At 43.1% G+C, this 22,976-nt stretch overlaps 1 protein-coding gene across 2 annotated transcripts in view; it reads left to right on the top strand.

Moving 5' to 3' along the window:
* ATG10 (autophagy related 10) overlaps window positions 1–22,976 on the top strand; it is a 362,807-nt gene that overhangs the window by 69,680 nt on the left and 270,151 nt on the right. Inside the window, exon 2 of one of the 2 annotated variants that reach the window (XM_060201123.1) lies at window positions 11,145–11,217. The gene's annotated coding sequence lies outside the window, so the exon portion shown is untranslated. Of the gene's footprint in view, window positions 1–11,031; window positions 11,218–22,976 lie in introns of those variants that run through there. The other variant, XM_007518781.3, reaches the window with a different exon arrangement.

Raw genomic sequence — 22,976 nt, forward strand, 5'->3', positions numbered from 1 at the left:
TAGACTAGTTTACATTCTACCAACAGTGTGTAAAGATTCCCTTTTCTTCACATCATCTTCAGCAGTTGTTCAAGGTCTTTTTTTAAAAAAAATATTTTATTTAGTTTATTTTAATGAGAAAGAGTAGATACAGAGGGAAAGATACGGAGAGAGAAAGAGACCAGAGCGCTGCTCACTCACTTCTGGCTTATGGTGGGGCTGGACTGAACCTGGAACTTCAGAGCCTCAGGCTTGAAAGGATTTTGCATAACCATTATGGTGTCTCCCCAGCCCTTTTTATTATTATTTTTTTAAGGTCTTTTAAAGCAAGGTGTTCACATAGGTGTTGTCCTAATTTGCATTTTCCTGAGAATGAGTGATGGTAAACATTTTTTATTTCTTTATTGAGGGATTAATGCTTTACAGTTGACAGTAAAATACAATAGTTTGTACATGCATAATGTTTCCCAGTTTTCCACATAACAATGCAACCCCCCACTAAATCCTCCTCTGCCATCATGTTCCAGGAACTGAACCCTCCCCAACCCACATCAGAGTCTTTGACTTTGGTGCAATACACCAACTCCAGTCCAAGTTCTGTTTAGTGTTTTCCCTTCTGATCTTGTTTTTCAACTTCGGTCTATGAGTGAGATCATCCCATGTTCATCCTTCTCTTTCTGACTTATCTCACGTAACATAATCCCTTCAAGTTTCATCCAAGATGGGCTGAAAAAGGTGAAATCACCATTTTTAGTAGCTGAGTAGTACTCCATTGTGTATATAGACCACAACTTGCTCAGACACTCATCTCTTGTTGGACACTTGGGTTGCTTCCAGGTTTTGGCTATTACAAATTGTGCTTCTATGAATATAGGTGTACACAAATCTTTTTGTTTCTGTGTTGGGTTTCTTAGGACATAACCCCAGGAGAGGAATTGCAAGGTTATATAGGGTAGGTCCACATCTAGCCTTCTGAGAGTTCTCCAAACTGCTCTCCACAGGTGTTGGACCCATTTACATTCCCGATGGGGAACATTTTTTCATGTGCTTGCTGACATTCTGTTAGTCTTTCTCAGTGAAATTGTCTATTCAACCCATCTCACTTTGTATGATTTTTTAAAAATTGTTCTTTGTATATGCTAGATATTAGTCCTATGTTAGATGCATGTCACATGGATATTTTTCCTATTTCAAAGAATGTCCTTTTATTTTGATGATAGATTGCTTCACTATTTATTTTTGCCTTTGTTTACCTTTTTGTTGGAGTCTCTGTCTTAATTTGTGATGTCATTATCACAGAGTTTTGCCCAGTTTCCTTCAGTTTATTTTATCGTCTCATGTTTTATATATTTTCATTTATCTCTTTTGGATAAAGACAGAGAGATAGTATAAAGCACAGAGAACTGTGCAAGCATCCCAGTTCAAGTTCCTGGCTCCCCTCCTGCAGGGGGATCACTTCACAAGCAGGGAAGCAGGTCTGCAGATGTCTATCTTGTTCTCCCTCTCCCCTCTCAATTTCTCTCTGTCCTATCCAAAAAAAAAAAAAAAGGGGGGGGAAAGATGGCTGCTAAGAGTAGTGGATTCGGGAGTCGGGCTGTAGCGCAGCGGGTTAAGCAAAGCACAAGGACCGGCATAAGGATCCCGGTTCGAACCCCGGCTCCCCACCTGCAGGGGAGTCGCTTCACAGGCGGTGAAGCAGGTCTGCAGGTGTCTATCTTTCTCTCCTCCTCTCTGTCTTCCCCTCCTCTCTCCATTTCTCTCTGTCCTATCCAACAACAACAACAACAATAATAACTACAACAATAAAACAACAAGGGCAACAAAAAGGGAATAAATAAATTAAATAAATATTAAAAAAAAAAAAAGTAGTGGATTCATAGTGCTGGCATCGAGCCCCAGCAATAACCCTGGAGGAGGAAAAAAGAGAGAGAGAGACCTAATACCTACACCTGCTTCACTATCTTTGAAGCTTCCCTCTGCAGATGGGGATTGGGGATTTGAACGTTGGTTCTTGTGCACTGTAACATGCTTCTCTACTGGGTGCACCACTGCCTGGCCTCATTTCATATGTTACATACAAGTCTTTGATGGCTTTGAGCTGACTTTTGTACAGGTGTGAGACTGGTTCAGTTTTATTCTTTTGCATGTGCCTGTTCAGTTTACCCAGGATCACTTGCTGAAGAAACTCCCCTTCCTCCATTTCATGGCCTCGGTTCTTTGTGGTGGCTGAATCGTCCACATTAATTGGGTTTTCAATTCCATTGTAGATCAATGGATTTTGGATACATATCCAAAATGCTTGCTGCACTTTTCCATACAGATTAAAAGTTCTGTTTATTCTTTTTACCACAGATAGTTTGCCTACTCACTTAAAAAAATATATTTATTTATTTATTTATTTTTACCTCCAAGGTTATTTATTGCTGGGGCTCCATGCCAGCGCTACAGATCCACTGCTCCTGACAGACATTTTTACCTCATTTTATTTGATAGGACAGAGAGAGGGGAGGGGAAGAGAGAAAGACAAACACCTGCAGACCTGCTTCTTGGGCTTGTGAAGCAACCCCCTTGTACTGGGGTGGGGGAGTCCCTAACCCGAGTCCTTGGGCTGGTCCCTGAGCTTAGTAATGTGTGCACCTTGGCTCGATGTCCTATTTTTGCTTATTCACTCACTCATTTTTTTAAATAAAGATTTCATTTATTTATGAGAAAGATAGGAAGAGATAGAGAAAGAACCAGACATCACTCTGGCACATGTGCTGCTGGGGATTGAACTCAGGACCTCATGCTTGAGAGTCCAAAGCTTTATCACTGCGCCACCTCCCAATTCACTCACTCACTCATTTAATTCTTTTTTTAAAAATGTTTACTTACTTACTTATTTATTCCCTTTTGTTGCCCTTGTTATTTTATTGTTGTAGTTATTATTGTTGTTATTATTGATATTGTTATTGTTGGATAGGACAGAGAGAAATGGAGAGAGGAGGGGAAGACAGAGAGGGGGAGAGAAAGATAGACACCTGCAGACCTGCTTCACTGCCTGTGAAACGACTCCCCTGCAGGTGGGGAGCCCGGGGCTGGAACCAGGGTCTTTACGGGGTCTCTGTGCTTTGCACCATGCTGTGCTACCGCCCAACTCCCTACTCATTTAATTCTTGAACCTAATATCATCTTTCACCATTCTCTATTCAAAAATCCTTTAATCAATATGTTGGTTTGTCCAAGCAAGAATCCTCTTATGCGAGGCCAGGCGGTGGCACACCTGGTTAAGCATGCACATTACAGTGCACAAGGATCCGGGTTCAAGCCCCTGGTACTCACCTACAAGGGAAAAGCTTCACAAATAGTGAAGCACGTCTGCAGGTGTCTCTCTGTCTCTCTCCAGCACTATTTATCCCTCCCCTCACAATTTCTCTCTGTCTCTATTAAAAATAAATAAATAAATAAATAAATAAATAAATAAATAAATAAATAATAAAAAAGAAGAATCCTCTTAGGCTTCCAAAGACACTACCGTGTCTTTTCTTTCAGAGGTCAGGGGTTCTTTAGTGAAGCGTGGGGCAGAATATCATCACTGAGAATGTATTCCTATGGGATCCTTGTGTCTAAATTTCTAGTCCCCTTCTAAAATTTAATGTAAAGAAAACACTTGGAAGAAAAGAAAATATTTATGCAAATATAAAGATACACACATGTTATTCATGCTGCAAGGAACCAGGTAAAATAGAAATTTGCCTTTCCTTGGGTAGAGGTGGTCCACTGAAATCACTGCCATGTTAAGAAATCACTACTAGATCAGAACGAGAGGGGCGCACAGGTCACACAGGCTCCTGTGCTAAATATGAATCGACATGGGCCTTAGGTCAGATCAGTGTTTTTACAGTTAATGGTTTTTATACACTTTTCCCATATTTGGGAGCTACTCTCTGCCCTGATCCAGCTTTCTAGTCCTATTCCCAAGTCTGACACCGTCTTCTCAGATAATACCTGAATGTTAGCTGTCAGGCTCAGGCAAAAATTAGTAAGTTACGGGCCCCTTGGAATATACCTAAAATAGACTTCCTAGCTTCTCCCACCATGAAGACCCCAAATCTCATCTGCTCTATTTTTACCTTTAGGTTCCTGATTATTAAACAATTTGTCCTGCATTATATCTCAATGCTTTTCGGCCACCACGTTTGCAGATGCTATCATTACACCATCCTGACTTTCCTGGGCTGACCTCACCAGCGTGTTCTGGAACCCCCACCTCTCCAGAGCCCTGCCCCACTAGGGAAAGATAGAAACAGGCTGGGGGTGTGGATCCACCTATCAACACCCAAGTTCAGCACAGAAGCAATTACAGAAGCCAGACCTCCCACCTTCTGCACCCTATAGAGATCTTTGGTCCATACTCCCAGAGGGATAAAGAATAGGGAAGCGTCAGTGGAGGGGATGGGATATGGAACTCTGGTGGTGGGAATTGTATGGAATTGCACCCCTCTTATCCCATAATCTTGTTAATTATCATCAAATAACTAATAAAAAAATCACTAGTAGAGAGGTGACAGAATTATCTATTTGTTAATGATCATTAAATAACTATCATTAAATAACTAATAAAGATTATCATTAAATTATTATCATTAAATAACTAATAAAATTATCATTAAATAATTATCATTAAATAACTAATAAAAAAATCACTAGTAGAGAGGACAGAATTATCTATTTGTTAATGACCTACAACTTGTAAAGAGCTGCAAAATAGTTCAAAGATTATGAACAAAATGCCAGATCTGATAACCTGTAAGGTTATGTTGTAGACATGCCAAGTTTTTTGCTATGTCCCTCAAAATAAAAGAACATAAGGCCTTCCCAACCAATTCCAGTGGGAAAAAAAACCAAGCATCTTGAATAATATCTGATCATTGACAGTGTGATCCTTTTAGAACACTGAGTCCCCTGACGAATTTAAAACACAAGTTATAGTTCCCCAATGTGCTCAGATGCTCAAAGCTAAAATTGTCGAACCAAGAACAGCAGAAAACAAAGGCTGAGTAAATATAAAAATTCACCAAAATATTCCAGCCCTTATTCAGACAGTTCAAATTGGATTATGTTCTTAAATATTCAGCACCCTTCATAGTAGCAACTATACCCTTAAAACATGGGGGTTGGGCAGTAGAGCAGCGGGTTAAGCGCACTTGGCGCAAAGCGCAAGGACCGGCATAAGGATCCAGGTTGGAGCCCCCCGCTCCCCACCTGCAGGGGAGTCGCTTCACAGGCGGTGAAGCTGGTCTGCAGGTGTCTGTCTTTCTCTCCCCTTCTCTGTCTTCCCCTCCTCTCTCCATTTCTTTCTGTCCTAGCCAACAACGATGGCTATGACAACAATAACAACTACAACAAGCTCAACAACAAGAGCAACAAAATGGGAAAAGGTGGCCTCTAGGAGCAGTGGATTTGTAGCACAGGCACCGAGCCCCCAGCAATAACCCTGGAAGCATAAAAAAAAAAAAAGTTTCTCTGTCCAACAACAACGACAGCAATGACAACAATAATAACAACAACAACAACAACGATAAACTAGGGCAACAAAAGGGGGAAAAAATAGTCTCCAGGAGCAGTAGATTCGTGGTGTAGATAACCCAGCAATAACCCTGGAGGCAAAAACCAAAAATTAAGTAATAAAAAAAAAAAAAGGTCTTGAAAACATTGTTTAAAAAAAAACAAACACGAGTGTAGTGTAGTTATATAACCTCACAGCTATATATTGTTGGCTTAGCACTTTGTTGTGATTCTACAATTAAGTTTATTCATTGGTATTATCAGGATGTTTACAAATTTCATTCAGTAACCTATACATATTTTCTAAGGAAAAACAAATATTTTTAGAACTGTAGATTGTCATTATAAGTGAAAATGTTCTGTAGCTTTTTTATACGAGTATTTGAATTCTTGATGTCAGGCCAGCCTCCACTTTTACATAATATAAAAACATATGCCTATCAATAAAGGGAACATATATTTAACTTTCAAAAATATTTAATTCCACAAAAATAACCAAGCTTAATATTAGACATTTCTCTAAATGAGAATATGAGTTAGAATAACATGAGCCGTAAGCTAAGGAATGTAACTAATACAGAATTAATTAGAGTAATAAAATATAGCTTGTATTTCTATATTGATCACAGAATATTTGTTCACTTTTAGATATTTACCCAAGAGAACTAAGACAACATCTGCTCAGAAAAATACTTGTACCTGATTATTTGAAGTAGCTTCATTCATAGCAGGTTAAAGCCGGAAGTGCCCTATGTGTTCACGTAAGTAAATAAGAAATTGTGCTATATCCAAGTAATGGAAAAACTATTAGACAATAGAAAGGAAGTTGTTTTTGATCAGTGAAAAACACCAGTGCTATCTCAAGAATATTAGGCAGAGTGAAAGAAGCCTTACATGGAGCTAGAGTGTGATACCATTTTGTAGAATTTGCAAAACTAATTTGGAGTAAACAAACAATTGTTAAGGGCTTTAGGGTACAGGAAATAATGAATTACACAGGGGTGTGTTCACTTTGGAGGATTTTAGAAATGTTCTAAATTGAATTGTGGTAATGACTCCATGATAGTATACATTTGTTATAATGTACTACAGACTTAAGATGGAAGCACTTAGTTATACTTTAAAATGGTAGACTATAAAAAGTTCAAAAAACGGGGGTGGGGCGGTAGCGCAGCAAGTTAAGCGCACAGGATGCGGAGCTCGGAGCTCGAGGACGGGACCCTGGATCTCAGTTTGAGCCCCCAGCTCCCCACCTGCAGGGAGGTCGCTTCACAAGTGGTGAAGCAGGTCTGTAGGTGTCTTTCTTTTCCCCTCTGCCTCCCTTCCTCTCTCGATTTCTCTCTGTCCTATCAAACAACAACAGCAATGACAACAGTAATAATAACTACAACAATAAGGGTAACAAAGGCAACAAAATGTGAAAAATGGTCTCCAGGAGCAGTGGATTTTTTTTTAATATATGTATTTTTAAAATATTTATTTATTTATTTCCTTTTGTTGCCCTTGTTTTATTGTTGTAGTTATTGATGTCTTTGTTGTTGGATAGGACAGAGAGAAATGGAGAGAGGAGGGGAAGACAGAGAGGGGGAGAGAAAGAAAGACAGACACCTGCAGACCTGCTTCACTGCCTGTGAAGTGACTCCCCTGCAGGTGGGGGGCTGGGGGCTCGAACCTGGATCCTTAGCTGGTCCTTGCGTTTTGCGCCAAGTGTGCTTAACCCACTGCTCTACTGCCTGACTCCCTAGCAGTGGATTCTTAATGCGGGCACCAAGCTCCAGCAATAACCATGGAGACAAAATAATATTAATAATAATAAGTAGTATTAGTATTAGTAATACAGTATATTTTATTGTATAACTGATTTTGAATTCTTTCTCCCTCCTCCTCCTCTGACTCCTCTCCTCCTCCTCTCCCTCCTCTGTCTCCTTTTTCTTCTTCTTTCATGGCCACCAGGACTATCACTGGTGCATGATATCTGCACCACAAAGCCACTGCTCCCAGCAGCCAGTTTTTCATTAAAAGAAATTTTATTTGATAGGACAGACAAAACTGAGAGGGAAGGAGGAGACAGAGAGGGAGAGAGGAAGGAAAACGCATCAACTTCACCACTTGTAAAGCTTCCCCACTGCAGGTGGGGAGAAGGGACTTAAAACCTGGTTCCTCATGCTTGCATGTCTGCACGTAACTGGGCGAACCACTGCCTGACCCCCAAATTCTGTTGTTTTTTTTCTCTCCATTTTATACTTCTCAAAAAAAGGAAGCTGGGGAGGTGATTCAGTGCTGAGAGCACATCTTGGCCTTCATAAGGCACTAGGTTGGATCCCCAGGAAAGTATGTGAGGAAATGGTGCCTGGTCTCTCTTTCATTCATATATGTTAAAAACAAAACAGAACAAAACAAACAATCAACAACAATAACAAACAGAACAAACCAAAAAATTCCAATCCTAATCACACAAAAATCCACAACACTTAAAGTCGCCCTGTGGAAAACATAAACACTTAAAACGTACTGGACAAATGGTCTGTGATGGTGAGAGAAACACTGGTTTGACAACTGGCTGGAGAATCGGAAGGTAGTGATTTTTATGACAGCTGAAGGAAGTTTTTTTTTTTTTAAAAGAAATGATCAACTTGTTCAGATGAATGACAAAATTCAATTAAAATAATGGAGCCAACTGAATGGGAACCTGAGTAGTGGTGCCTGGTTGAGTACAAACATCACTGTGTGTGAGGACCTGGTTCAAACCTCCAGTCTCCACCTGCAGGAGTGAAGGAAGCTTCACTAGTGGTGAGGCAGTGCTGCAGAGGGCTCAGGCTCAGGCTTGAGCTCTCTCTCTCTCTCTCTCACTCCTCCATCCCTCTCAATTTCTCTGTCTGATCAAAATAAATAAATAGATAAATCTTAAAAAAAAAATAGAAGAAACAGAATAATTAGTAAATCTATTTTTAGTTTTGGTTTTCACTTCTATACACTGGGTAGTTCACGTAGTTGTCATAAGGTTAACTATGTACAGAGACTCACAGCGGTTCAGTGAATCCTAGCTTCCTTCTGGCCCTTTGTTCCAGCAGTCTTAATGGTGTTGAGGAACCCTGCTGAAGTCTGGGGTCACAATGATGGCAGACCCACTCCCACCCACTTGTGCTATGATGAGAGAAAGCACATCTTAGTTACCTGATTGACTTACGTTTCATTTGCCTAGACAAGTGAGCAATGAAATTTAATAACATCATCAATGCAAAAAAAAAAATAACTTTTTAAAGTTAAGATGGTGCTATTAGTGCTAGAAAAGTGTCTTTGAAAAAGGAAAAAAAGACAATCAAAAAATAAAAAAAGAAAAACAAACCAAAAAGAAAAGTGTCTTTGAAATATGCTGCATAAAACAATGCATTATTTTCCCTTGTGAAAGCTTTGTTTTTAAGGGAACAGTTAAGAGAGACACCCATCCACTAAAACTCTATCACTTAGGACTTGTTCCCTGTGCTATGAAAACCCCATAAATAAGTCGAATAAGCAGCTAACTAGTATGTATCCACTGTTGTTCAAACATGTTAGTCAAATCCACCTTCACTAGCAATAGCTTTTTGTTTTTTCAGCAATATCTCCCCCTCCCCACCACATGGTTATCACTGGGGGCTCGGTGCCTACTGGGGCTGGGTGCCTGCACCAAGAATCCACTGACCCTGGAGGCTATTTTTCCCCTTTTGTTGCCCTTGTTGTTTATCTTTGTTGTGACTGTTATCTTTGCTGTCATTGTTGTTGGATAGGACAGAGACAAATGGAGTGAGGAGGGGAAGACAGAGGGGGGAGAGAAAGACAGACACCTGCAGACCTGCTTCAGTGCTTGTGAAGTGACTCCCCTGTATGTGGGGGAGCTGGGGGCTTGAACCAGGATCTTTAAGCAGGTCCTTGTGCTTTGTGCCATGTATGCTTAACCTGCTGCACTACTACCTGACCCCCCCCAGTATCTTTTCAAAATTGTGTTTTAACTCATTTCAAATGGTCTAAAATCTATTTTCTAATTAGTTTTTGACAAAATGGCTACATAATTTACACAATTAAGATGTTAGTTATCTCCCCCAATGTTCCTAAAAGTCCCCCTTCTAACCTACTCCTTCCCCAGGTCAGCACTAAGCACAGTATATCCCTTAAAACAAAAACCACCTTTTGTTTTGAAGTAACTACAGACTCGAGAAATTACATAAATAATACAGAGTCCTGTAGATCCATCCATCACTCAGCATTTTCCAGTGGTATCCTATAAGATCACCAGGCCCGGTCCATTTTTGAAGGCAGACTTTTCTTGTGTTTACTTTTTATTTTTTTTTTCATGCAAATTAAATTCTGTTGTGTTGAGAAGAGCAGATGCTAGTTTTCCCTCAGATGTCTGCTGTTGTATTTCCATTATTCCAATTTAACCACCCCTCTTACTCCTGCACTGCTTCTCCTAGTCCTACAGTAGGGAGGGAGGGAGGAAGGAGGCAACGAACTGGGGCCATTGTCCAACTCCCTCTTGAGGTTCTAGACTGACTTCTACATGGAAGAATCACAAGAGAAGCAGTCATGTTTCAGGGAGATGAGCAATTATTGGAGAAAGTAAGGACCCCAAAGGAGTAGAAAGTATAAGGCATGGAGCCATGTAGACACTCCCCCACCCCTACCCCCTAAAGAGACAGACAAAGCCCCCCCCCCCCAGGTCTCCCAAACTTTATAGTCCCGCCAGAGGAAGCGCGGGGCCCTCGGGGGACGCACAAAGGCCGAAGCCTTTGTCTTCAGGTGCTCACATCTGCATTTTATGGCCTCGCAAGTCAGGTAGGGAGGGAATGCTGGCGCCTGGATGGGCTTCTGGCCCTGCCCCTGGTGCCTTCTCCTGGCTTCCTGCAGGGTGCAGGGGGAGGGGTGCTGCTTTCCCTGAGCTGCCCTCCAGCAATAGTTTGCTCCTAAGACACCATCACCACCACCACCACCCCCAAGCTACAAGCCACACAGATGGCCCTACAGTCCTCCATTCCTGAATGCTCTAACTTCCCTTCTAGGCCCTAAGTTTGAAAGCGAGCCAGGCGTGTTTGTGCTTCACGGTGTGGTGTTGACACTCGTTTTGCAATGTGCCCGCAGGTAAGGTCCTCCAACCTTCCTCCCTGAACTTGCTCTACTCTTTCTCCACTGGTTTCCCTTCCAGTTTGCAGAGACCCAGCTCTTTGTTGGACAAGAATGTGCAGAGACCTGGGAAACCGCTGGCTGCGTTTACCGAGAGGTCGCCCCCCCCTTCTAATTCCCCTCCCTCGCCTTTGTGCGGTCGCTGAGCTCCCAGCCCGGGGAGGTGAGGGGCGGGGCTTACGGGGCTGCCCGGGGAGGGAGGGGCTCAGAGAGGCCACGCCCCCGGCTCCCGTCCGGCTGGCTCCTCCAGAACGTCTGCGCAAGCGCAGTGACCTGGAGCGTGCGGCCCGCGCAGTGCGCATGCTCCTACCCTGAGCGGTGGAGGAGGGGGGATGCTGAGCACCCGGCGGGGGCTGCTGCCCGCGGGGCCTCCGGGCGCGCCGGCTCCTCCCCTGCGCGCCCTCAGTGGCCCGCGGGGCCCGCGTCTCCCCACCCCTTCCCGGGTTTGCTCCGGTTGTGCACCTCACCTCCGCTCTCCTGCCCCCAGCACCCCCGTCGCCCCGCCCCGCGGGGTCTGGGGCTGAGCGGAGTGGGGTGAGTATCGCTCGGCGCGGCTGCCGGCCTCCGCCCGCACCGGCTCCTCCCGCACCGCGCCGCGCCGCGCCCCCGGGATCGGGCGGGGGAGGGCGGGAAGCGGCCCTGCCCGGAACAAAAGACGGACACGGGCCCGCCGGGGAGGCTCCGGCCGCGTCTCTGAGAGCGGGAAGGGCCTGAGGCACAGCCCTTGCGCCCCTGCTGCACCCCTGCTGCCCCTAGTACCCCTGTGAGCCCCCTGCAGCCCTGCTGCACCCCTGCTGCACCCCTGCTGCCCCCTAGTACCCCTGTGAGCCCCCTGCAGCCCTGCTGCACCCCTGCTGCCCCCTAGTACCCCTGTGAGCCCCCTGCAGCCCTGCTGCACCCCTGCTGCCCCCTAGTACCCCTGTGAGCCCCCTGCAGCCCTGCTGCACCCCTGCTGCCCCCTAACGCCCCTGCTGCACCCCTACTGTGTGCCCCTGCACCCCCCCGCTGAACCCCATGCTGCGCCCCTGCGTCTCCCCCATGACCCTGTCGCACCCCTGCTGTGCCCCTGCACCCTCTGCTGCCCCCTAGCGCCCCTGCTGCCCCCAGCTGCACCCCTGCTGCTCCCTACTCCTCTGCTTGCACCCTTGCATCCCTGCTGCTCCCATTAAGCCCCTGCTGCCCCCTGCACGTCAGCACCCCAGAACCCCAGATGACCCTTGCTGCCTACTACGGTCCCCCTTCTCCCCCTGCGCCCCCTCTGTTCTCCTGCTGGGCCCTGGCTGTCCCCTTCCCCACCACCCCTGCGCCCCTGCTGGTCCCTCTGCCCCTGCTGGACCCTGTACCCCTGCTGCCCCCTGTGCCCCTGCTGCCCCCTGTACCTCAGCTGCCCCCTGTACCCCTGCTGGCCCCTGCTGTCGCCTTGCTGCACCCCTTAGTGCACGTGGGCTAACCAGAGCTCCCGGGCCGCTTGGATGACCTCACCCTCCACGTGGGTAGTTTTCTGCCACCTGTTTACAGCACACAGATAACAAGTCTTTGTCTGGTGTCACCCTTGAAACAAAGGGAATCCAAATGACTGGAGATTTCAGTGTCCCAAGTTCCAAGGTGCTTTAAGATTACTTAAGTATCCTTGGGAATCGCTTAATATTTATAGCTAGCAATTCCTCTCTCCCAATGACATACCAATTCATAGTAGCTGAAATCATAAAGAGGATGTGAGGTAGATGAAGAACTAGTTGACGGACTTATTGAAAGATACTTTGGGGATGGCAATGAAAACTGCTGTCTTTTCAAAATAAACGAAGCCATTTCTCACAGGCCAACCTGAGAGCGCCTTGATTATTTAGCAGGCTCGACTCTCGTTTGATACAGTATTGATTAGGGCCCAGGCTTTACAGTCTTTTTTTTCTTTGCCTTATCTCTACCTTCTTCATTCTTCCTTTCTCCCTTCCTTGCTTCCCTTTCTTTCCTTCCTCTCCCCCCTCCTTTTTCTAAATGTAAACTTTATAGATGCAAATATTTCTACCCGGTAATAAAAGTATTTCTAATTATGATTTCACCACCCGATTTCTAAAAGTTTTTATAATTTTTTTTTTTACCATTGAGCTTGCTTCTTCATTATAAGTTCAATATGATTTTTTTTTTTTTTTTTATTTGCACAGGTCCACTTTAACTCAAACATGTTTACAACTTTAAAAAAACTACAATCTGAGGATGGTCTCCAGTCTTCATTATATTTTACTGGATTGGAAACAGGGTCCGTGTAGGAGTGAAGTACATCACAGACCCCAAAGTAAAAAGACCCTTTTGGGGTTGAAAGTAGATATAAGACTTGCCATTTATGAAGACAGGACTTTGATAAAAACGAACAAATGGTTCCTATTGGGAAAATTAAAATACGACAAACACGAGTTTAAAATTGCTCTTCTTAGTCAAATTGTGGAAGTAGTTTCCATTAATTCTAAACTGGTAAACTGCACTCATCAACGTATATAATGTTACAAAATTACTTCCTAGACCTCTCTTTCCAAGCTCCTTTAAGGCAAAAGATGAAAGTATTTTACCACCTATGGGACCATCAAATATTTTGTGACATGTTAAAACAGTTCCTAATGCATATGCAGTTTTGAAAAAGATAAGTAGCTCCTTAGGAAACCAGTAAAGTTTATATAACTGTGTTGCATAAGACTGTACTTAATTTCGTTATTAAGGTTTTTGAAGCTTAAAGATTTGTTTTGGACCCTGGGGGCTGTGTTTGAATCATAAACACAATTAGAGAACCCAAAGAACACAGCATCAGAAGGATGATCTGTTGTGATCTCTTGATTATCTGGTGCAAGCAAATGTCTTAATGGGCCAAGAAGGCTGGGTATAAAACAGTGGGATGTAGAGGAATGGAAAATACACCTAAATACATCCAAATGAAGGGAGGCTGCTGAAAACTATGCAGGACCATCCCGGCCTTGAAATGTTGAACCTCATAGTTTCCAGGGTACAGGGTCATTGCATATGACAGTCGTGTAGTAATATTAGGAGAATGTTTAGTTGATACCAGGGAGGTAGGTCAGTAGTTAAGAATGAAGTACTTAACATTCATGAGGTGTCTGTTTTTACCTTCAGCTCCACATTTTTCAGAGAAACTCTGGTTCTTTCGATCTCTCTCATTACATAAATACATTTAAATTTAAAAAAAAAAAACCACTTTATTTATTAACGAGAAAGATAGGAGAAGAGAGAGAAAGAACCAGACATCACTCTGGTACATGTGCTGCCAGGGATTGAACTCAGGACCTCATGCTTGAGAGTCCAATGCTTTATCCATTGCGCCATCTCCTGGACCACTAAAAATGTTTTTTTTTTAATCATTTTTATTTTTTGCTTTTTTTTAAAGAATAAAAAAATTATTATCTTTATTTTATTTACTGGGTAGGGTCAGCCAGAAGTCGAGAGGGAAGGCGGTGATAGAGAGGGAGAGACAAACACCTGCAACACTGCTTAACCACTTGCAAAGTATTTCCCCTGCAGATGGGGACTGGGGGCTCGAACCTGGGTCCTTGTGCATTGTAACATGTGCACTCAACCAGGTGCACGGCCACCCAGCCCCTCTAGAACTTTTAAAGCCAACGTCTAGTTTTCAGTGTTTTTCAAAAGGCTCTCAATTATCATACCAGCAATTGTTTATTGATTCTTACATATGGCAGGAGGTTTTTTTATACCTGGTCTCTGAGCACAACGTGACATTGAGGACCCGGGTTCAAGTCCTTGGTTCCCCACCTATAGGTAGGAAACTTCACAGTCACTGAAAGAGGGCAAAAAATAGCTCTCTTTTTCATCTCTCTTACCTTTTATCAAACAGTATGATCCTTCTAGTTTCTGAAGACTTTCAAGATTTCTTTCCTTTGAACTTACGGACCTTATTGACTGTGATTTACTCCGTCTTCCATCTTTTCATCGATACATTCATTTTCCTGAGCATAGGCTTTTCAAGTTCTGTCTTTGTAGGAGTCTTTCCATCATTTCTTTGTCTCCACTTGGTAAATCTATTTGGACTTCAAAATTCAGTTCTTCAAGAATTGAATTCACTTCTTCTGTACTCTCTCTCTCTCTTTTTTTAGATTTCTCTGATTTTCCTGAACATTTTTGACATTCTTTCATATGAAAATCTACACAGCAAAGTGCTAAGATGTAGTTACTGAGAGTGAGTGAATGAAAAGCTTGAGAAAATTCAGAAGCCTCATTAATCTAACCTCGTATTCGATAAAGCCTTTGGGAGAAGAAAAAAAGCATTAGAAGTCCAGTGCGCTATACACTGCGCAACAGAGCCAGGTGGAAGAAAAAAAAGATTAATAGCAGTGTCTCCCATTACAAAAATGTACAACCATGGCCCCCACCCAAATAATGGCAATTGGTGTCATATTTAAAAACACGCTTTCCTGCCATCTATGTTCAGACTATGACTTTCGATACAGTTCCAGACATCTAGTTAATTCTTTAAAAATTTTTTTTATTATCTCTATTTATTTATTGGATAGAGACAGCCAGAAATTGAGAGGGAAGGGGGAAATAGGGAGAGTAACAGAGAGACACCTGCAGCCCTGCTTTACTGCTTGCAAAGCTTTCCCCCTGCAGGAAAAGCAAAGCTTTTCCCTCTGCTTTGCCCCTGCTTTGCCCCCTTTCACCGGGGCTCGAACCTGGGTCCTTGTGCATTGTAACATGTGCGCTCAACCAGGTGCGCCACCACCCGGCCCCATTTAGTTTTTTCTTACCTGTTCAATACTTTTGACAAAGGTCACACACCTTTAGTTCCTGGTTTGGGCCTAATTAGTATATGTGCTGACAGCACCAGGGTTTACAAGTCCCTCTGTCTTAAAGGCAGCAAGAGACTTTGAGCTGGTGGAAAATGTTCACATTTGTACCAGTAGTGGAACAGTTTCTCTTATATGCGTGCATAGAAGTTTTGATTTATGTAATAAAAATAATATATGTGTGTGTGTACGTATATACATATATTTAAAAACAACGATACTGGATTCAGAGAGATTATATACATATTTAAAATTTTTTAAATTTATCATTGAATAGAGATAGAAATTGAGAGAGGAAGGTGAGATAGAGAAGGAGAGAGACAGAGAGACACTTGCAAATTCTACTTCATCACTTGTGAAGCTTTCCCCCTTGCAAGTGGGGACCAGGCGCTTGAACCCGAGTCCCTGCGCACTGAGGTGTGTGTGCTTAACCAGGTGCACCACCACCTGCCTCTTCTGTTTGAGCAGGAAAATATTCAGTTGTTGGATGGCCTGGAAAAGCTGGCCGGTTTAGTTCTGAAGACAGGAACTAAAAAGGATTTGAGATGTGTAGAATAAAATCATTTAGTCAGATTTTCTTTTTTTTTTACATTACAACTTTAATGTCTGTAGCGTGCATGCTTCTGCTATCAATACATAATTGTAAGTCATAAGTCCTCAGACTTTATTTGGTTGTCTTCTGGTGTCTGTTGCTTTGGAGGAGATAAATGTGGAGGAAATAGTCTGCCTTGATTGCTTTGGAGGAGATAAATGTGGAGGAAATAGACTGCCTTGATTGTTGACTCTGCAGAAGTTGGTTTTTCAGCCTTCTCCCCACCCAACCCCCGTCTTCTTTATTTAAAGTAGTCAAGGAGGCTACCTCTAGGTATAGGTTTTTTTACAAAGAGTTTTCTAGAAGGTGTTGTAAGTTGGGGCTAGGTGGTGGTGCACCTGGTTAAACGCTCTCTCTCTCTCTCTCTCTCTCTCTCTTCAGTGCACAAGGATCCAGGTTCAAGCTCCCGGTCCCCACCTGCAGGGGGAAAGCTTCACGAATGGTGAAGCAGGGCTGCAAGTGACTCTCTGTCTCTCTCCCTCTCTACCTCTCCTCCCCTCTCAGTTTCTCTCTGTTTCTATCCAGTAGTAAATCAATCAATCAATCAACCAATCAATAAAAGTTGAAAGAAAAAGAAAGTGCTGTCTTTTCAACTTGCAGAAATAATTTTTTTTTCCTTGAAGGATGTAGCAAATTTCTAAAATATTATCCAATCTAGAAACTTTTTTCCAGTGTTCTATTTGCTTATGGGTTCAGTTCAGAAAGCCTCTCTGCACTGGGGTTAGTATGTGCTCTCTTCTCTTCCCATCTGTCATTATGCTTTGTTTTCACCTCTGTTCTTGCTCTCCTGTGTGTTTGAAGATCATCGCCTGTGTATATACTAAGACAATTCTAGATTTCTGTTGCCTTTAATTTAGAATTTACGTTTCTCTATGGCTATGTGTTTGAATTCCCTTCCAGATTTTTATTGTCTAGTTACTTTTTTAATCTCAGCTGTTGTACCTACTTCTTATTTCTTGCTTATCCACGGTATTTTTCATTTGTTAAAAACCATATACATACATATGTATATACATATACATACATACACATGCATACACATACATATACATACACATATACATACACATACACACATACATATACACATACATATACATATACATATATACGCATATACATATACACATACACGTACATATACATACACATATATATATATATTCAGGGATATATCTCAGTGTGTTAGAAAACAGGATTTCTGTACCTGAAGCTCCAGAGATCCCAGATTTAATCCCCAGCACCCCCTGAGCCAGAACGGAACGAGGTTCTAGTCTCCCTGTCTGCCTGCTTCCTGTCTGTCCGTCTGTCTCTCTGCCTATCTCTCTACCATCTCTGTCTCCCTCTCATAAGCAAACCTTTAGAAATGACAGATTTATTTTATGAGAGAGACTGAGGCCAGGACACTGGGGTCTTAAACATGCAAGGAACCCACGTCCTTGGCTGCCGATTTTTCTCTTTCAATTGCGAATGCAAAATGGATACTTTTGGAAGTTTCTCCCCTTCTAATTTTCAGCAGAAGCCCATCATGAGAGCAGCCTTTCCCCCGCTGTCTTTATGGCAGTGCTTCCCTTCGTGATTATCCAAGAGCTGCTTTTTGAGCCCTGTGTTGGCTATTTACGTTTGGTTTTCTTGCCTTCACAGAAAGAAACTTGTGTAGAACTCTTCCTCCCAGCATTAGGGTGGAAGGCGACATAACTGAGTGTATGAAGTGTAGATCTTTCCCATATTCAAGAGGGGCCTTCATTCCTCGCCACTTCATCATTTGGACCAGTGTCTAGAATAAAGGGAATAGCTTTGTGTGATTTGCAATGATTTATAACTTACTCTTCTTTTTTTTTTAAAAAAATTCTTTTTATTAATTTTTTTAAAATTATTTTTGGATAGAGGCAGAAATTAAGAGGGAAGGGGGAGATAGAGAGAAAGAGAGACAGAGAGATACCTGCAGCCCTGCTTCACCACTTGTGAAGTTTTCCCCCTGTAAGTGGGGACCAGGGGTTTGAACCCAGGCCCTTGCTCACTGTGGCGCACACGTATCCAGGCGCGCCACTGCCTGGCTCCCTAGTTTACTTTTGTAATGGGCGGAGGAGAAGGCTGTTGGTGAGACTGCTTGTCCGAGGACCCATGCTGCTTCCATAGCTACCTATGGCTGGCTTTTCGCCACAGTATGCGGTCCTCCTCTGGGCTTCACTTGCCTGACTTTGACGATGACTATTAATGACGTTGAGAGAACAGCTTTGAAGAGTTACTAGTGGGCATTGGAAACAAGCTGTGGAGGAAGTATCTGTTGCTCTTTCATTCCGAAAGAAACGTGGACTGGGGGAGGACACGATGTCTCCTTACCCTTTTCTTTACTGGGCCCCCTATTGCCAATTACTATTGTCATAGTAAGTATCAGCTATGCCAATTCCTGTCTGCCTGCCATATTCCACGTGAGACTCTGAGCTAGCGGATGTATTTCAGTGAAAGTCAGGGAGAAAGCTTCCCCTCCACCGGCCAGCTGCTGTCCACACTGAAGCAGCTTCCTCTCTTTTGCTTATTTATTAGACATCTTGGCCCATCCAAGCTGCCAGATGCACTGAAATGCAGGACTTTTTACTGATCCTATCAAAATGGTTTTTGCTTGCTTATTTATTTATGTATTTATTTATTTTTGATGGGGTTTCGCCTCAAAAATACTCTCTGGTGTTAATTACAAATATTTATTTTATGGTCTTCAGCACCAGGTGATTTTTTTTTTCTGGCATGAGCCTAGGATGCCACATTTTAAATTTATATACTGGATGCCTCTTTGCTTTCTAATAATTTGAGAACCTGTGTTCAAAGACCCTTTAGGTAGGTGGGTGATTCATCTAAACAAGCTCAAGGGGGGCCTGGTGGTGGCACACCTGGTTGAGCGCACATGTTACAGTGCACAAGGACCCAGGTTCGAGCCCCTGGTCCCCACCCGCAGCAGGAAAGCTTTGGGAGAGGTGAAGCAGGACTGCAGGTGTTTTTCTGTCTCTCTCCCTCTCTATCTCCCCTTCCCTCCCAATTTCTGGCTCTCTCTATCCAATAACTAAATAAAGATAACAGAATAACAAGGTCAAGGCATATTGTTGTAAGAGTAAAGCGCTTCCTTTGTTAGTAATTGCAGGACTTTTTTGTTTCTTTTTTCCTTTATTTTATTTTATTTTATTTTATATTTTTATATTACAGAATTACATGTTGATAGGAGTTTGACTCCACACCATTCCCACCACCATAGTTCTGAGTCTTCACTCTCCCCACTGCGAGCCACCACAGTTCCCCTAAGGCTGTGGATACGGGCCGACCATCTTCTCTACAACTGTCTGTCCACATTTACACATAGCTGCCCCCTTCTTTTCCTGATCCAATCTTTTCTTCCCCTCCAAGCCACTCATGACATCACAACACCTTCATCCTCTCCTTTTTTTCTCTCTCTCTGGGTGCTTCTTCTTCTAGCGTTTGCCTCTCTGGGTGCTGATGGAGCTGGAGTGCAGAGTCCTCTTATCTTCATCCTGTCACTTCTCCCCCGCTGGGAGTCTGGATCAAGGTTGTTTATGGGGAGCAGAAGGTGGGAGTTCTGGCTTCTGTAGCTGCTTCTCCGCTGAGCTTGGGCGTTGACAGGTCGACCCATACTCCCAGCCTGTTTCTACCTTTCCCTCGTGGACCAGAGCTCTGGAGATGCGAGGGTCCAGGACACATTGGTGAGATCATCTGCCCAAAGAAGTCAGGATGGAGTCATGGTAGCATCTGTAACTTGGTGTCTGGAAGGTGGCATGACCAAAGTTGAAACAAGATGGATAATGATCAGGAACCAAAAAAGTAGGACCAGAGCAGATGAGATTAGGGATTTTTAGAGTAGAAGAAAGAAAGCTAAGAAAACCATTTTAGGCATGTTCCTGGGGGCACACAACTATAGTAGTTTTGCTTGAGTTTGGTACCTAGCCTGAGGTTGAATGAGAATATTGTCTGAACTACAGGACTTTTTTTTTTTTTGCCAGAGCACTGTTCAGCTCTGGCTTATGGTGGAGTGAGGGATTGGACCTGGGACTTGACTGAGCCTCAGGCATGAGAGTCTGTTTGCATAGCCATTATGCTATCTACCCCACCCTTTAAAAAAAAAAAAAAGTCTAAATCTAAAGGGGCCAGGTGGTGGCGCTCCTGGTTAAGCACACACATTACAGTATGTAAGGCTCCAGGTTCAAAGCCCCTGGTCCCCACCTGCAGGGGGAAAGCCTCACAAGTGGTGAAGCAGGGCTGCAGGTGTCTCTTTGTCTCTTTTCCTCTCTATCACCCCCTTCCCTCTCAATGTCTTTAAATAAATAACTGTTTAACAAGAGCAAGACTAGCCAAGTAGATATCACTTAAACTTTAAGATCCTTAATTTCTCTGTTTCTCTTCTTTTACTTACACTAATAGAAAAAGAGATAAATAGTTTAGGATGAGATAAGTCAGAATTAGTCTTTAAAAATTTTTTAAATTTATTATTATTATATTCCCCCCCATTTTGTTGCCCTTGTTGTTGTTGCCATCACTGTCATTGTTGTTGGATAGGACAGAGAGAAATGGAGAGAGGAGGGGAAGACAGAGGGGGAGAGAAAGACAGACACCTGCAGACCTGCTTCACCGCCTGTGAAGCAACTCCCCTGCAGGTGGGGAGCCGGGGGCTGGAACCAGGATCCTTGTGCTGGTCCTTGCGCTTTGCGCCACGTGTGCTTAACCCGCTGCGTCACCGCCTGACTCCCTTTACTTATTGTTAATAAGTAACCTGACTCCCTGAATTAGCCTTTTTTTTTTTTTTACTGAGAGTTCACTTATGTCCTGAAGTCACTTGTAGCCTGAAATGAAGATTGCTTAAATCTGGAAACAAAGGCAATTTATCTGTGTCAGGTTTCTCATTTTCAAAATAAGGATTGTTTTTGCAGTATTGTGTAATAATCTATAGTTATGGTTATTTCCATCTTTTATCATAATTTCAAACATCTCATAAAACTTTCATCAAGATTCTAATTTCTGCGCAGCTCTACTAGTTTCTGAGCTTGGTAGAGGATTGCGTGCACACACACACAGAGAGAGAGAGAGAGAGAGAGATAGGATTAGGAGGAGAGATTGACCAGATTTTGCTCAGTCATACGCAGTCTGAGGTGGGAATTAAATTCAAGGCCTCAAGCCTTCAAGAAATAAGCTTTACTTGCTAAATCACCTCCTTGACTCTGTATTTTTTAATTCATTGAAATGTTCTTTCTTGAGCAAAGAGACAATAATTAATGCCAATGCTATTTCATTATGGTACTTAATGATGGTTTGAATTGAGATGTATATCCGTTTACTTATAGTATGGTTCCTAATTTTGTAATCAAGCTCTAAATGTTCGTATTATTGTATGTAACATCCTTCAGCAAAAGCCTAGTCCTCAGATAATTTTAAAAGTACTCAGCCAAATATTAATCAGCGCTTTGATGTTCAGTCCTCTTGCTAGTGGCAGGGAACTGTTAATTACATAAACTGTGGTTACTGAATACAATTTTATGTTCCGGCTAGCATTTTGAATAGTTCAGTAAACTTCAAGTGACTGGAGGGCTTATGGAATGGAGTGTTTTTACTTAGCTTAATTTCCTTATTAAATGAGGATTTGTTTGGGATTTATAAAAATTCTAAAATATTGTTAGTATTCTTTATGAATTAAATCAAAATTTTCTTTGATTGTTGTCTCTCTTTTAATACATGTCAGAGACATCCTTTTGTTGGAAGCACTATGTCTCTGGTCACTGCTATTAGTTTTTCTGTTCCAGCTTCCCATCCTCTCCTTAAGTGATGAGATCTTCTCTTGTTGTCTGTGCAACAGACAAGCATAGTCCCTGCCCACTGGTCATAGCTGCCTTTATCATCTTGTCAAGGAATCCAAGGCTGTGTCTGGCTTACTAGGAATACATATATTAACTTATTAGTAATGGTTCCTGATGGACTGTACATCACTTAGCAAACTGCTTTATTCAGTTACTGTTTACCACAAGGGTTATTATCCCTGGGGCTCGGTGTCTGCACAGAGAAACCACATTCCTGGTGGCCACTTTTTTTTTCTTTATTTGATAGGACAGAGAAATTAAAGGGGTTGGGGGGGAGATAGAAAAGGAGAGAAACGGTTGTATTGCAGCGGGTGCAAAGCTCAAGGACTAGCATTAAGGATCCCGGTGGAGCTCCCTGGCTCCCCACCTGCAGGGGAGTCGCTTCACAAGTGGTGAAGCAGGTCTGCAGGGGTCTGTCTTTCTTTGCCCCTCTCTCCATTTCTCTCTGTCCTATCCAACAACAGTGACATCAGTAACAATAATAATAACTACCACAACAATAAAACAACAAGGGCAACAAAAGGGAAAAAACTAGCTTCCAGGAGCAGTGGATTTGTGGTACAGGCACTGAGCCCCAGCAGTAACCCTCGAGGCAAAAAAAAAAAAAAAAAAAAGAAAGAAAGAAAAGGATAAAAACAGAGAGACACCTGCAATACTTGCTTCACCACTTGTGAAGCCTCCCACCTGTAGGTGTGTGTTGGGGCTCGAACCGGGTCCTTGCATATGATAACGTTAGCGCTTAACCATGCCCAGCCCTCTCTAGGCTACTCTTTATATGCTCAATTCCATGTCCACAGCTTAGGTTGAAAGTTCCACAGTGGGGGTCTGGCGGTAGCACAGCGGGTTAAGCGCACATGGCGTGATGCAGAAGGACCGGCATAAGGTCCGGGTTCGAGTCCCCGGCTCCCCACCTGCAGGGGAGTCGCTTCACAAGCAGTGAAGCAGGTGTGCAGGTGTCTATCTTTCTCTCCCCCTCTCCGTCTGTCTTCCCCTCCTTTCTCCATTTCTCTCTGTCCTATCCAACAACTACATCAATAGCAACCA

This window comes from Erinaceus europaeus, chromosome 11 (assembly GCF_950295315.1).
Source record: "Erinaceus europaeus chromosome 11, mEriEur2.1, whole genome shotgun sequence".
Classification (NCBI taxonomy): Eukaryota; Metazoa; Chordata; class Mammalia; order Eulipotyphla; family Erinaceidae; genus Erinaceus; species Erinaceus europaeus.